The sequence below is a fragment of the Lemur catta genome, chromosome 20 (assembly GCF_020740605.2).
Source record: "Lemur catta isolate mLemCat1 chromosome 20, mLemCat1.pri, whole genome shotgun sequence".
Classification (NCBI taxonomy): domain Eukaryota; kingdom Metazoa; phylum Chordata; class Mammalia; order Primates; family Lemuridae; genus Lemur; species Lemur catta.
Genome location: NC_059147.1, coordinates 2,206,405 through 2,222,331, shown reverse-complemented (window position 1 = coordinate 2,222,331; position 15,927 = coordinate 2,206,405).

Genomic DNA, 15,927 nt, shown 5'->3' with positions numbered 1-15,927 from the left:
ACCCTAACACTAACACTATCCTAGGGCTGATGCTAACCCTAACCCTAACCCTAACATTATCCTAGGGCTGATGCTAACCCTAACCCTAACTCTAACACTATCCTGGGGCTGATGCTAACCCTAACCCTAACACTATCCTAGGGCTGATGCTAACCCTAACCCTAACCCTAACACTATCCTGGGGCTGATGCTAACCCTAACCCTAACACTATCCTAGGGCTGATGCTAACCCTAACCCTAACCCTAACACTATCCTAGGGCTGATGCTAACCCTAACCCTAACACTATCCTAGGGCTGATGCTAACCCTAACCCTAACCCTAACACTATCCTGGGGCTGATGCTAACCCTAACCCTAACACTATCCTAGGGCTGATGCTAACCCTAACCCTAACCCTAACACTATCCTAGGGCGGATGCTAGCCCTAACCCTATCCCTAACACTATCCTAGGGCTGATGCTAACCCTAACACTAACACTATCCTAGGGCTGATGCTAACCCTAACCCTAACCCTAACATTATCCTAGGGCGGATGCTAACCCTAACCCTAACCCTAACACTATCCTAGGGCTGATGCTAACCCTAACACTAACACTATCCTAGGCCTGATGCTAACCCTAACCCTAACCCTAACACTATCCTAGGGCTGATGCTAACCCTAACCCTAACACTATCCTAGGGCTGATGCTAACCCTAACACTAACACTATCCTAGGGCTGATGCTAACCCTAAACCTAACCCTAACACTCTCCAAGGGCTGATGCTAACCCTAACCCTAACCCTAACACTATGTAGGGCTGATGCTAACCCTAACCCTAACTCTAACACTATCTTAGTGCTGAGGCTAACCCTAACCCTAACACTATCCTACGGCGGATGCTAACCCGAACCCTAACCCTAACACTATCCTAGGGCTGATGCTAACCCTAACCATAACACTATCCTAGGCCTGATGCTAACCCTAACCCTAACCCTAACTCTATCCTAGGGTTGATGCTAACCCTAACCCTAACACTATCCTAGGGCTCATGCTAACCCTAAACCTAACCCTAACACTATCCTAGGGCTGATGCTAACCCTAACCCTAACACTATCCTAGGGCTGATGCTAACCCTAACCCTAACCCTAACACTATCCTAGGGCTGATGCTAACCCTAACCCTAACACTATCCTAGGGCTGATGCTAACCCTAACCCTAACGCTAACACTATCCTAAGTCTGATGCTAACCCTAGCCCTCACACTATCCTAGGCCTGATGATAACCCTAACCCTAACCTTAACACTATCCTAGGGCTGATGCTAACCCTAACCCTAACCCTAACACTATCCTAGAGCTGATGCTAACCCTAAACCTAACACTATCCTAGGCCTGATGATAACCCTAACCCTAACCCTGACACTATCCTAGGGCTGATGCTAACCCTAACCCTAACACTATCCTATATCTGATGCTAACCCTAACCCTAACCCTAACACTATCCTAGGCCTGATGCTAACCCTATCCCTAACCCTAACACTCTCCTAGGGCTGAGGCTAACCCTAACCCTAACACTATCCTAGGGCTGATGCTAACCCTAACCCTAACCCAAACACTATCCTAGGGTTGATGCTAACCCTAACCCTAACACTATCCAAGGGCGGATGCTAACCCTAACCCTAACCCTAACACTATCCTAGGGCTGATGCTAACCCTAACCCTAACCCTAACATTATCCTAGGGCTGATGCTAACCCTAACCCTAACTCTAACACTATCCTGGGGCTGATGCTAACCCTAACCCTAACATTATCCTAGGGCTGATGCTAACCCTAACCCTAACCCTAACACTATCCTGGGGCTGATGCTAACCCTAACCCTAACACTATCCTAGGGCTGATGCTAACCCTAACCCTAACCCTAACACTATCCTAGGGCTGATGCTAACCCTAACCCTAACACTATCCTAGGGCTGATGCTAACCCTAACCCTAACCCTAACACTATCCTGGGGCTGATGCTAACCCTAACCCTAACACTATCCTAGGGCTGATGCTAACCCTAACCCTAACCCTAACACTATCCTAGGGCGGATGCTAGCCCTAACCCTATCCCTAACACTATCCTAGGGGTGATGCTAACCCTAACACTAACACTATCCTAGGGCTGATGCTAACCCTAACCCTAACCCTAACATTATCCTAGGGCGGATGCTAACCCTAACCCTAACCCTAACACTATCCTAGGGCTGATGCTAACCCTAACACTAACACTATCCTAGGCCTGATGCTAACCCTAACCCTAACCCTAACACTATCCTAGGGCTGATGCTAACCCTAACCCTAACACTATCCTAGGGCTGATGCTAACCCTAACACTAACACTATCCTAGGGCTGATGCTAACCCTAAACCTAACCCTAACACTCTCCAAGGGCTGATGCTAACCCTAACCCTAACCCTAACACTATGTAGGGCTGATGCTAACCCTAACCCTAACTCTAACACTATCTTAGTGCTGAGGCTAACCCTAACCCTAACACTATCCTACGGCGGATGCTAACCCGAACCCTAACCCTAACACTATCCTAGGGCTGATGCTAACCCTAACCATAACACTATCCTAGGCCTGATGCTAACCCTAACCCTAACCCTAACTCTATCCTAGGGTTGATGCTAACCCTAACCCTAACACTATCCTAGGGCTGATGCTAACTCTAACCCTAACCCTAACACTATCCTAGGGCTGATGCTAACCCTAACCCTAACACTATCCTAGGGCTGAATCTAACCCTAACCCTAACCCTAACACTATCCTAGGGCTGATGCTAACCCTAACCCTAACACTATCCTAGGGCTGATGCTAACCCTAACCCTAACCCTAACACAATCCTAAGTCTGATGCTAACCCTAGCCCTCACACTATCCTAGGCCTGATGATAACCCTAACCCTAACCTTAACACTATCCTAGGGCTGATGCTAACCCTAACCCTAACCCTAACACTATCCTAGAGCTGATGCTAACCCTAAACCTAACACTATCCTAGGCCTGATGATAACCCTAACCCTAACCCTGACACTATCCTAGGGCCGATGCTAACCCTAACCCTAACACTATCCTATATCTGATGCTAACCCTAACCCTAACCCTAACACTATCCTAGGCCTGATGCTAACCCTATCCCTAACCCTAACACTCTCCTAGGGCTGAGGCTAACCCTAACCCTAACACTATCCTAGGGCTGATGCTAACCCTAACCCTAACCCAAACACTATCCTAGGATTTATGTTAACCCTAACCCTAACACTATCCTAGGGCTGATGATAACCCTAACCCTAACCCTAACACTATCCTAGGGCTGATGCTAACCCTAACACTAACACTATCCTAGGGCTGATGCTAACCCTAACCCTAACCCTAACATTATCCTAGGGCGGATGCTAACCCTAAGCCTAACCCTAACACTATCCTAGGGCTGATGCTAACCCTAACACTAACACTATCCTAGGCCTGATGCTAACCCTAACCCTAACCCTAACACTATCCTAGGGCTGATGCTAACCCTAACCCTAACACTATCCTAGGGCTGATGCTAACCCTAACCCTAACACTATCCTAGGCCTGATGCTAACCCTAACCCTAACACTATCCTAGGGCTGATGCTAACCCTAACCCTAACCCTAACACTATCCTAGGGCTGATGCTAACCCTAACCCTAACACTATCCTAGGGCTGATGCTAACCCTAACCCTAACGCTAACACTATCCTAGGGCTGATGCTAACCCTAACCCTAACACTATCCTAGGCCTGATGATAACCCTAACCCTAACCCTAACACTATCCTAGGGCTGATGCTAACCCTAACCCTAACACTATCCTAGGGCTGATGCTAACCCTAACCCTAACCCTAACACTATCCTAGGGCTGATGCTACCCTAACGCTAACCCTAACACTATCCTTGAACTGATGCTAACCCTAACCATAACCCTAACACTATCCTAGGGCTGATGCTAACCCTAACCCTAACACTAACACTAACATAGGGCTGATGCTAACCCTAACCCTAACACTATCCTAGGGCTGATGCTAACCCTAACCCTAACCCTAACACTATCTTAGGGCGGATGCTAACCCTAACACTAACACTATCCTAGGGCTGATGCTAACCCTAACCCTAACCCTAACACTATCCTAGGGCTGATGCTAACCCTAACCCTAACCCAAACACTATCCTAGGGTTGATGCTAACCCTAACCCTAACACTATCCTAGGGCTGATGCTAACCCTAACCCTAACCCTAACACTATCCTTGGGCTGATACTAACCCTAACCCTAACACTATCCTGGGCCTGATGCTAACCCTAACCCTAACCCTAACACTATCCTAGGGCTGATGCTAACCCTAACCCTAACACTATCCTTGGGCTGATGCTAACCCTAACCCTAACCCTAACACTATCCTAGGGCAGATGCTAACCCTAACGCTAACCCTAACACTATCCTAGGGCGGATGCTAACCCTAACCCTAACCCTAACACTATCCTAGGGCTGATGCTAACCCTAACACTAACACTATCCTAGGGCTGACGCTAACCCTAACCCTAACCCTAACATTATCCTAGGGCTGATGCTAACCCTAACCCTAACTCTAACACTATCTTAGGGCTGAGGCTAACCCTAACCCTAACACTATCCTACGGCTGATGCTAACCCTAACCCTAACCCTAACACTATCCTAGGGCTGATGCTAACCCTAACCCTAACACTATCCTAGGGCTGATGCTAACCCTAACCCTAACCCTAACACTATCCTAGGCCTGATGATAACCCTAACCCTAACCCTAACACTATCCTAGGGTTTATGTTAACCCTAACCCTAACACTATCCTAGGGCTGATGCTAACCCTAACCCTAACGCTAACACTATCCTAGGGCTGATGCTAACCCTAACCCTAAAACTATCCTAGGCCTGATGATAACCCTAACCCTAACCCTAACACTATCCTAGGGCTGATGCTAACCCTAACCCTAAACTATCCTAGGGCTGATGCTAACCCTAACCCTAACCCTAACACTATCCTAGGGCTGATGCTACCCTAACGCTAACCCTAACACTATCCTTGAACTGATGCTAACCCTAACCCTAACCCTAACACTATCCTAGGGCTGATGCTAACCCTAACCCTAACACTAACACTATCCTAGGGCTGATGCTAACCCTAACCCTAACACTATCCTAGGGCTGATGCTAACCCTAACCCTAACCCTAACACTATCCTAGGGCGGATGCTAACCCTAACACTAACACTATCCTAGGGCTGATGCTAACCCTAACCCTAACCCTAACACTATCCTAGGGCTGATGCTAACCCTAACCCTAACCCAAACACTATCCTAGGGTTGATGCTAACCCTAACCCTAACACTATCCTAGGGCTGATGCTAACCCTAACCCTAACCCTAACACTATCCTTGGGCTGATGCTAACCCGAACCCTAACACTATCCTGGGCCTGATGCTAACCCTAACCCTAACCCTAACAATATCCTAGGGCTGATGCTAACCCTAACCCTAACACTATCCTTGGGCTGATGCTAACCCTAACCCTAACCCTAACACTATCCTAGGGCAGATGCTAACCCTAACGCTAACCCTAACACTATCCTAGGGCGGATGCTAACCCTAACCCTAACCCTAACACTATCCTAGGGCTGATGCTAACCCTAACACTAACACTATCCTAGGGCTGACGCTAACCCTAACCCTAACCCTAACATTATCCTGGGGCTGATGCTAACCCTAACCCTAACTCTAACACTATCTTAGGGCTGACGCTAACCCTAACCCTAACACTATCCTACGGCTGATGCTAACCCTAACCCTAACCCTAACACTATCCTAGGGCTGATGCTAACCCTAACCCTAACACTATCCTAGGGCTGATGCTAACCCTAACCCTAACCCTAACACTATCCTAGGCCTGATGATAACCCTAACCCTAACCCTAACACTATCCTAGGGTTTATGTTAACCCTAACCCTAACACTATCCTAGGGCTGATGCTAACCCTAACCCTAACCCTAACACTATCCCAGGGCGGATGCTAACCCTAACCCTAACCCTAACACTATCCTAGGGCTGATGCTAACCCTAACACTAACACTATCCTAGGGCTGATGCTAACCCTAACCCTAACCCTAACATTATCCTAGGGCTGATGCTAACCCTAACCCTAACTCTAACACTATCCTGGGGCTGATGCTAACCCTAACCCTAACATTATCCTAGGGCTGATGCTAACCCTAACCCTAACCCTAACACTATCCTGGGGCTGATGCTAACCCTAACCCTAACACTGTCCTAGGGCTGATGCTAACCCTAACCCTAACCCTAACACTATCCTAGGGCTGATGCTAACCCTAACCCTAACACTATCCTAGGGCTGATGCTAACCCTAACCCTAACCCTAACACTATCCTGGGCCTGATGCTAACCCTAACCCTAACACTATCCTAGGGCTGATGCTAACCCTAACCCTAACCCTAACACTATCCTAGGGATGCTAGCCCTAACCCTATCCCTAACACTATCCTAGGGGTGATGCTAACCCTAACACTAACACTATCCTAGGGCTGATGCTAACCCTAACCCTAACCCTAACATTATCCTAGGGCGGATGCTAACCCTAACCCTAACCCTAACACTATCCTAGGGCTGATGCTAACCCTAACACTAACACTATCCTAGGCCTGATGCTAACCCTAACCCTAACCCTAACACTATCCTAGGGCTGATGCTAACCCTAACCCTAACACTATCCTAGGGCTGATGCTAACCCTAACACTAACACTATCCTAGGGCTGATGCTAACCCTATACCTAACCCTAACACTCTCCAAGGGCTGATGCTAACCCTAACCCTAACCCTAACACTATGTAGGGCTGATGCTAACCCTAACCCTAACTCTAACACTATCTTAGTGCTGAGGCTAACCCTAACCCTAACACTATCCTACGGCGGATGCTAACCCGAACCCTAACCCTAACACTATCCTAGGGCTGATGCTAACCCTAACCATAACACTATCCTAGGCCTGATGCTAACCCTAACCCTAACCCTAACTCTATCCTAGGGTTGATGCTAACCCTAACCCTAACACTATCCTAGGGCTGATGCTAACTCTAACCCTAACCCTAACACTATCCTAGGGCTGATGCTAACCCTAACACTAACACTATCCTAGGGCTGATGCTAACCCTAACCCTAACCCTAACACTATCCTAGGGCTGATGCTAACCCTAACCCTAACACTATCCTAGGGCTGATGCTAACCCTAACCCTAACCCTAACACTATCCTAAGTCTGATGCTAACCCTAGCCCTCACACTATCCTAGGCCTGATGATAACCCTAACCCTAACCTTAACACTATCCTAGGGCTGATGCTAACCCTAACCCTAACCCTAACACTATCCTAGAGCTGATGCTAACCCTAAACCTAACACTATCCTAGGCCTGATGATAACCCTAACCCTAACCCTGACACTATCCTAGGGCTGATGCTAACCCTAACCCTAACACTATCCTATATCTGATGCTAACCCTAACCCTAACCCTAACACTATCCTAGGCCTGATGCTAACCCTATCCCTAACCCTAACACTCTCCTAGGGCTGAGGCTAACCCTAACCCTAACACTATCCTAGGGCTGATGCTAACCCTAACCCTAACCCAAACACTATCCTAGGATTTATGTTAACCCTAACCCTAACACTATCCTAGGGCTGATGATAACCCTAACCCTAACCCTAACACTATCCTAGGGCTGATGCTAACCCTAACACTAACACTATCCTAGGGCTGATGCTAACCCTAACCCTAACGCTAACATTATCCTAGGGCGGATGCTAACCCTAAGCCTAACCCTAACACTATCCTAGGGCTGATGCTAACCCTAACACTAACACTATCCTAGGCCTGATGCTAACCCTAACCCTAACCCTAACACTATCCTAGGGCTGATGCTAACCCTAACCCTAACACTATCCTAGGGCTGATGCTAACCCTAACCCTAACACTATCCTAGGGCTGATGCTAACCCTAACCCTAACACTATCCTAGGCCTGATGCTAACCCTAACCCTAACACTATCCTAGGGCTGATGCTAACCCTAACCCTAACCCTAACACTATCCTAGGGCTGATGCTAACCCTAACCCTAACACTATCCTAGGGCTGATGCTAACCCTAACCCTAACGCTAACACTATCCTAGGGCTGATGCTAATCCTAACCCTAACACTATCCTAGGCCTGATGATAACCCTAACCCTAACCCTAACACTATCCTAGGGCTGATGCTAACCCTAACCCTAACACTATCCTAGGGCTGATGCTAACCCTAACCCTAACCCTAACACTATCCTAGGGCTGATGCTAACCCTAACCCTAACACTATCCTAGGGCTGATGCTAACCCTAACCCTAACCCTAACACTATCTTAGGGCGGATGCTAACCCTAACACTAACACTATCCTAGGGCTGATGCTAACCCTAACCCTAACCCTAACACTATCCTAGGGCTGATGCTAACCCTAACCCTAACCCAAACACTATCCTAGGGTTGATGCTAACCCTAACCCTAACACTATCCTAGGGCTGATGCTAACCCTAACCCTAACCCTAACACTATCCTTGGGCTGATGCTAACCCTAACCCTAACACTATCCTGGGCCTGATGCTAACCCTAACCCTAACTCTAACACTATCCTAGGGCTGATGCTAACCCTAACCCTAACACTATCCTTGGGCTGATGCTAACCCTAACCCTAACCCTAACACTATCCTAGGGCAGATGCTAACCCTAACGCTAACCCTAACACTATCCTAGGGCGGATGCTAACCCTAACCCTAACCCTAACACTATCCTAGGGCTGATGCTAACCCTAACACTAACACTATCCTAGGGCTGACGCTAACCCTAACCCTAACCCTAACATTATCCTAGGGCTGATGCTAACCCTAACCCTAACTCTAACACTATCTTAGGGCTGAGGCTAACCCTAACCCTAACACTATCCTACGGCTGATGCTAACCCTAACCCTAACCCTAACACTATCCTAGGGCTGATGCTAACCCTAACCCTAACACTATCCTAGGGCTGATGCTAACCCTAACCCTAACCCTAACACTATCCTAGGCCTGATGATAACCCTAACCCTAACCCTAACAGTATCCTAGGGTTTATGTTAACCCTAACCCTAACACTATCCTAGGGCTGATGCTAACCCTAACCCTAACACTAACACTATCCTAGGGCGGATGCTAACCCTAACCCTAACCCTAACACTATCCTAGGGCTGATGCTAACCCTAACACTAACACTATCCTAGGGCTGATGCTAACCCTAACCCTAACCCTAACATTATCCTAGGGCTGATGCTAACCCTAACCCTAACTCTAACACTATCCTGGGGCTGATGCTAACCCTAACCCTAACACTATCCTAGGGCTGATGCTAACCCTAACCCTAACCCTAACACTATCCTGGGGCTGATGCTAACCCTAACCCTAACACTATCCTAGGGCTGATGCTAACCCTAACCCTAACCCTAACACTATCCTAGGGCTGATGCTAACCCTAACCCTAACACTATCCTAGGGCTGATGCTAACCCTAACCCTAACCCTAACACTATCCTGGGGCTGATGCTAACCCTAACCCTAACACTATCCTAGGGCTGATGCTAACCCTAACCCTAACCCTAACACTATCCTAGGGCGGATGCTAGCCCTAACCCTATCCCTAACACTATCCTAGGGCTGATGCTAACCCTAACACTAACACTATCCTAGGGCTGATGCTAACCCTAACCCTAACCCTAACATTATCCTAGGGCGGATGCTAACCCTAACCCTAACCCTAACACTATCCTAGGGCTGATGCTAACCCTAACACTAACACTATCCTAGGCCTGATGCTAACCCTAACCCTAACCCTAACACTATCCTAGGGCTGATGCTAACCCTAACCCTAACACTATCCTAGGGCTGATGCTAACCCTAACACTAACACTATCCTAGGGCTGATGCTAACCCTAAACCTAACCCTAACACTCTCCAAGGGCTGATGCTAACCCTAACCCTAACCCTAACACTATGTAGGGCTGATGCTAACCCTAACCCTAACTCTAACACTATCTTAGTGCTGAGGCTAACCCTAACCCTAACACTATCCTACGGCGGATGCTAACCCGAACCCTAACCCTAACACTATCCTAGGGCTGATGCTAACCCTAACCATAACACTATCCTAGGCCTGATGCTAACCCTAACCCTAACCCTAACTCTATCCTAGGGTTGATGCTAACCCTAACCCTAACACTATCCTAGGGCTCATGCTAACCCTAAACCTAACCCTAACACTATCCTAGGGCTGATGCTAACCCTAACCCTAACACTATCCTAGGGCTGATGCTAACCCTAACCCTAACCCTAACACTATCCTAGGGCTGATGCTAACCCTAACCCTAACACTATCCTAGGGCTGATGCTAACCCTAACCCTAACGCTAACACTATCCTAAGTCTGATGCTAACCCTAGCCCTCACACTATCCTAGGCCTGATGATAACCCTAACCCTAACCTTAACACTATCCTAGGGCTGATGCTAACCCTAACCCTAACCCTAACACTATCCTAGAGCTGATGCTAACCCTAAACCTAACACTATCCTAGGCCTGATGATAACCCTAACCCTAACCCTGACACTATCCTAGGGCTGATGCTAACCCTAACCCTAACACTATCCTATATCTGATGCTAACCCTAACCCTAACCCTAACACTATCCTAGGCCTGATGCTAACCCTATCCCTAACCCTAACACTCTCCTAGGGCTGAGGCTAACCCTAACCCTAACACTATCCTAGGGCTGATGCTAACCCTAACCCTAACCCAAACACTATCCTAGGGTTGATGCTAACCCTAACCCTAACACTATCCAAGGGCGGATGCTAACCCTAACCCTAACCCTAACACTATCCTAGGGCTGATGCTAACCCTAACCCTAACCCTAACATTATCCTAGGGCTGATGCTAACCCTAACCCTAACTCTAACACTATCCTGGGGCTGATGCTAACCCTAACCCTAACATTATCCTAGGGCTGATGCTAACCCTAACCCTAACCCTAACACTATCCTGGGGCTGATGCTAACCCTAACCCTAACACTATCCTAGGGCTGATGCTAACCCTAACCCTAACCCTAACACTATCCTAGGGCTGATGCTAACCCTAACCCTAACACTATCCTAGGGCTGATGCTAACCCTAACCCTAACCCTAACACTATCCTGGGGCTGATGCTAACCCTAACCCTAACACTATCCTAGGGCTGATGCTAACCCTAACCCTAACCCTAACACTATCCTAGGGCAGATGCTAGCCCTAACCCTATCCCTAACACTATCCTAGGGGTGATGCTAACCCTAACACTAACACTATCCTAGGGCTGATGCTAACCCTAACCCTAACCCTAACATTATCCTAGGGCGGATGCTAACCCTAACCCTAACCCTAACACTATCCTAGGGCTGATGCTAACCCTAACACTAACACTATCCTAGGCCTGATGCTAACCCTAACCCTAACCCTAACACTATCCTAGGGCTGATGCTAACCCTAACCCTAACACTATCCTAGGGCTGATGCTAACCCTAACACTAACACTATCCTAGGGCTGATGCTAACCCTAAACCTAACCCTAACACTCTCCAAGGGCTGATGCTAACCCTAACCCTAACCCTAACACTATGTAGGGCTGATGCTAACCCTAACCCTAACTCTAACACTATCTTAGTGCTGAGGCTAACCCTAACCCTAACACTATCCTACGGCGGATGCTAACCCGAACCCTAACCCTAACACTATCCTAGGGCTGATGCTAACCCTAACCATAACACTATCCTAGGCCTGATGCTAACCCTAACCCTAACCCTAACTCTATCCTAGGGTTGATGCTAACCCTAACCCTAACACTATCCTAGGGCTGATGCTAACTCTAACCCTAACCCTAACACTATCCTAGGGCTGATGCTAACCCTAACCCTAACACTATCCTAGGGCTGAATCTAACCCTAACCCTAACCCTAACACTATCCTAGGGCTGATGCTAACCCTAACCCTAACACTATCCTAGGGCTGATGCTAACCCTAACCCTAACCCTAACACAATCCTAAGTCTGATGCTAACCCTAGCCCTCACACTATCCTAGGCCTGATGATAACCCTAACCCTAACCTTAACACTATCCTAGGGCTGATGCTAACCCTAACCCTAACCCTAACACTATCCTAGAGCTGATGCTAACCCTAAACCTAACACTATCCTAGGCCTGATGATAACCCTAACCCTAACCCTGACACTATCCTAGGGCCGATGCTAACCCTAACCCTAACACTATCCTATATCTGATGCTAACCCTAACCCTAACCCTAACACTATCCTAGGCCTGATGCTAACCCTATCCCTAACCCTAACACTCTCCTAGGGCTGAGGCTAACCCTAACCCTAACACTATCCTAGGGCTGATGCTAACCCTAACCCTAACCCAAACACTATCCTAGGATTTATGTTAACCCTAACCCTAACACTATCCTAGGGCTGATGATAACCCTAACCCTAACCCTAACACTATCCTAGGGCTGATGCTAACCCTAACACTAACACTATCCTAGGGCTGATGCTAACCCTAACCCTAACCCTAACATTATCCTAGGGCGGATGCTAACCCTAAGCCTAACCCTAACACTATCCTAGGGCTGATGCTAACCCTAACACTAACACTATCCTAGGCCTGATGCTAACCCTAACCCTAACCCTAACACTATCCTAGGGCTGATGCTAACCCTAACCCTAACACTATCCTAGGGCTGATGCTAACCCTAACCCTAACACTATCCTAGGCCTGATGCTAACCCTAACCCTAACACTATCCTAGGGCTGATGCTAACCCTAACCCTAACCCTAACACTATCCTAGGGCTGATGCTAACCCTAACCCTAACACTATCCTAGGGCTGATGCTAACCCTAACCCTAACGCTAACACTATCCTAGGGCTGATGCTAACCCTAACCCTAACACTATCCTAGGCCTGATGATAACCCTAACCCTAACCCTAACACTATCCTAGGGCTGATGCTAACCCTAACCCTAACACTATCCTAGGGCTGATGCTAACCCTAACCCTAACCCTAACACTATCCTAGGGCTGATGCTACCCTAACGCTAACCCTAACACTATCCTTGAACTGATGCTAACCCTAACCATAACCCTAACACTATCCTAGGGCTGATGCTAACCCTAACCCTAACACTAACACTAACATAGGGCTGATGCTAACCCTAACCCTAACACTATCCTAGGGCTGATGCTAACCCTAACCCTAACCCTAACACTATCTTAGGGCGGATGCTAACCCTAACACTAACACTATCCTAGGGCTGATGCTAACCCTAACCCTAACCCTAACACTATCCTAGGGCTGATGCTAACCCTAACCCTAACCCAAACACTATCCTAGGGTTGATGCTAACCCTAACCCTAACACTATCCTAGGGCTGATGCTAACCCTAACCCTAACCCTAACACTATCCTTGGGCTGATACTAACCCTAACCCTAACACTATCCTGGGCCTGATGCTAACCCTAACCCTAACCCTAACACTATCCTAGGGCTGATGCTAACCCTAACCCTAACACTATCCTTGGGCTGATGCTAACCCTAACCCTAACCCTAACACTATCCTAGGGCAGATGCTAACCCTAACGCTAACCCTAACACTATCCTAGGGCGGATGCTAACCCTAACCCTAACCCTAACACTATCCTAGGGCTGATGCTAACCCTAACACTAACACTATCCTAGGGCTGACGCTAACCCTAACCCTAACCCTAACATTATCCTAGGGCTGATGCTAACCCTAACCCTAACTCTAACACTATCTTAGGGCTGAGGCTAACCCTAACCCTAACACTATCCTACGGCTGATGCTAACCCTAACCCTAACCCTAACACTATCCTAGGGCTGATGCTAACCCTAACCCTAACACTATCCTAGGGCTGATGCTAACCCTAACCCTAACCCTAACACTATCCTAGGCCTGATGATAACCCTAACCCTAACCCTAACACTATCCTAGGGTTTATGTTAACCCTAACCCTAACACTATCCTAGGGCTGATGCTAACCCTAACCCTAACACTAACACTATCCTAGGGCTTATGCTAACCCTAACCCTAACCCTAACACTATCCTGGGGCTGATGCTAACCCTAACCCTAACACTATCCTAGGGCTGATGCTAACCCTAACCCTAACCCTAACACTATCCTAGGGCGGATGCTAGCCCTAACCCTATCCCTAACACTATCCTAGGGCTGATGCTAACCCTAACACTAACACTATCCTAGGGCTGATGCTAACCCTAACCCTAACCCTAACATTATCCTAGGGCGGATGCTAACCCTAACACTAACCCTAACACTATCCTAGGGCTGATGCTAACCCTAACACTAACACTATCCTAGGCCTGATGCTAACCCTAACCCTAACCCTAACACTATCCTAGGGCTGATGCTAACCCTAACCCTAACACTATCCTAGGGCTGATGCTAACCCTAACACTAACACTATCCTAGGGCTGATGCTAACCCTAAACCTAACCCTAACACTCTCCAAGGGCTGATGCTAACCCTAACCCTAACCCTAACACTATGTAGGGCTGATGCTAACCCTAACCCTAACTCTAACACTATCTTAGTGCTGAGGCTAACCCTAACCCTAACACTATCCTAGGCCTGATGCTAACCCTATCCCTAACCCTCACACTCTCCTAGGGCTGAGGCTAACCCTAACCCTAACACTATCCTAGGGCTGATGCTAACCCTAACCCTAACCCAAACACTATCCTAGGATTTATGTTAACCCTAACCCTAACACTATCCTAGGGCTGATGATAACCCTAACCCTAACCCTAACACTATCCTAGGGCTGATGCTAACCCTAACACTAACACTATCCTAGGGCTGATGCTAACCCTAACCCTAACCCTAACATTATCCTAGGGCGGATGCTAACCCTAAGCCTAACCCTAACACTATCCTAGGGCTGATGCTAACCCTAACACTAACACTATCCTAGCCCTGATGCTAACCCTAACCCTAACCCTAACACTATCCTAGGGCTGATGCTAACCCTAACCCTAACACTATCCTAGGGCTGATGCTAACCCTAACCCTAACACTATCCTAGGCCTGATGGTAACCCTAACCCTAACACTATCCTAGGGCTGATGCTAACCCTAACCCTAACCCTAACACTATCCTAGGGCTGATGCTAACCCTAACCCTAACACTATCCTAGGGCTGATGCTAACCCTAACCCTAACGCTAACACTATCCTAGGGCTGATGCTAACCCTAACCCTAACACTATCCTAGGCCTGATGATAACCCTAACCCTAACCCTAACACTATCCTAGGGCTGATGCTAACCCTAACCCTAACACTATCCTAGGGCTGATGCTAACCCTAACCCTAACCCTAACACTATCCTAGGGCTGATGCTACCCTAACGCTAACCCTAACACTATCCTTGAACTGATGCTAACCCTAACCATAACCCTAACACTATCCTAGGGCTGATGCTAACCCTAACCCTAACACTAACACTAACATAGGGCTGATGCTAACCCTAACCCTAACACTATCCTAGGACTGATGCTAACCCTAACCCTAACCCTAACACTATCCTAGGGCTGATGCTAACCCTAACCCTAACACTATCCTAGGGCTGATGCTAACCCTAACCCTAACCCTAACACTATCTTAGGGCGGATGCTAACCCTAACACTAACACTATCCTAGGGCTGATGCTAACCCTAACCCTAACCCT